We start from the raw sequence: 2,297 nt of genomic DNA on the forward strand, positions 1-2,297 counted from the left end.
GATCTAAACCTAGCCATCCTCTTCCTAGGCTTTCAAGATCTTGAAACCTAATGAGTCCATATTCTAGGCCTTGTCATCTCTGCCTCACAGAGGATGCAACCAGACCAACAGACTACATCACAAAGCCCTCCTGTTTCACAAGGTATGTGGATCATTACAGACCTCTAGACAGTGATTTTCAACCTTTTTCATCTCATGGTACATATAAGCAAGTTGCTAAAATTCTGAAGCACACCAAAAAGTATATATTTTTGCTGATCTGACACACAAAAAAGTATAATCTTGATTCATTCACATCAGATGTTATTGTTGTGTTGCCTGTTGTCATTTTTAACAATTTGACAATTTAAGGGAAAAGAGCTCAGTGTTCCTGACTACATAGTCAGGTATTGCATGCTTTAAAACTCTCGTGGCACACCAGTTGAAAATCGCTGGTCTAGGAGAAGCTCATGTGATTCAGTATTTAGATGAGAGTATCTGGTTGTCTGTATGGAGTGCAGGGTGTAGGCCTAAAGATGCCAAGGTCACGGGAAGCATATATTCTTTCATGCTTTTCCTATTTCCTATATCCTGATGGCTCACCTCGCTCCTTTAAGACTGTAGTTGGACATCTATCCCCAGGTAACTGAGTCTTTATGTATGCTGCATTGCCCTGTAAGAGTGAGAGAGTGGCTAGGTCAGAGGAATTCCATAAACAACATCACCTGCAGTGAGAAGATAACTAAAAAAACACACAAGAGGATAGGGCACCCAATGTCTTGTTAAGTCTTGGAAAGTGAGGGTTTTGATGTTACAGGCAATAAATAGGTGGTCAGTATGGAAAAGTTCAGGAAGAGCACCATGTCTGATGTGGCAAGGAAAGGAAATAACTGCTGTCCTTTTAAATAACTTTCTAAGTTACTAAAAAAGGCACTTTCCACTCTGGTCAAGCTTGAGTTGGACAAGGGAGACTGTAAAATGCCTTTGAGGGAGGCACGTGAATGAGGCTTACCTCTGGAGCTTGATGTTCCAGAATGGCCTAAACAGATCTTATAGCATCCTGTCTATTCATGGAGATGGATTTATTGGCAAGATTTTTTATTAAGGACCATAAACTTGTGGCTCTTTGGTTGATTCCATCATGGTTGGAATGTTTGGCTGAATGTGTTATAAAAATCTGAATTTGGACACATTTAGGCAGAGCAAGTTTATTCCTGTTCAACTTCAATACCCACCACCCTTCTATCCACTGATTCACATATTAATGTTAACCTTCATGGCCCTTGTTGACATTGTGATATAACCTCCAACACTCCTGGATTTCTGAATTTCCTTAAGAAGTTCTTGCCCTGCCCTAGCTGGTTTGGCTCAGTGGATAGAATGTCGGCCTGAGGACTGAAGGGTCCCTGGTTTGATTCCAGTCAAGAGCACATGCCTGGGTTGCAGGATTGATTCCCAGTAGGGGGCATGCAGGAAGCAGCCTATCAATGATTCTCTCTCATCATTGATATTTCTGTCTCTCCCTCTCCCTTCCTCTCTAAAATCAATAAAAATATTTTTTAAAAAATAAGTTCTTGCCCTGATGAGAGTGGTCCTACAGCCCGAATATTTTTAAGCCCCAAATCTCTGAAGAGGCTTTTGGTCCTGCCTCCAGCATCCAGTCTCCCGCCTAACAAGTGTGGTGAGTATGTCAAAGCACAAAGACATTGAGTTGTATTACCTTCATGCTCACAAGACACTTAAAAAAATCTAGTTTTAAAGACAAGACTAATTCACATGAATCAAGAACTAACCTTACCAGGGGTTTGGAAAGAGGGGAGTAGGGGGTTATTATTTAACTAGGGGCCCAGTGCACAAAAATTTGTGCACTGGGGGTGGGGAGATCCCTCAGCCTGGCCTGCCCCCTCTCATAGTCTGGGCTAAGCTGAAGTCTGGCCTCCTTCTGCAGGAGGCTACTGGACCATCATGGAAAGGCACCACCCCTATCACCCCCTTGCTGCTGCTGCCTCTGGCCTCCCTCTGCAGGAGGCAACCGCTGATCGGGGAAGGCGACACCCCCATCACACTGCTGCTGCTGCTGCCACTGCCAGTCGGTCACTGAGGCTGCCTGAGCCTTGGCCCGGCCCTTGCAGCAGCAGCAGCCTCCATCCATGGCTTGCCTGAGTCTCAGCCCAGCCCTCACAGCAGCAGCTGCTGCAGCTTTGTCCGAAAGATGTCTGGTCTAATTAGCATATTACCCTTTTATTAGTATAGATGGGTACAGAGTTTCTGTTTGAAATTATGAAAAAGTTCTGAAAAGGGTAGTGGTGATGGTTGCA

The sequence above is a fragment of the Plecotus auritus genome (assembly GCF_963455305.1).
Source record: "Plecotus auritus genome assembly, chromosome: 5".
NCBI classification, from domain to species: domain Eukaryota; kingdom Metazoa; phylum Chordata; class Mammalia; order Chiroptera; family Vespertilionidae; genus Plecotus; species Plecotus auritus.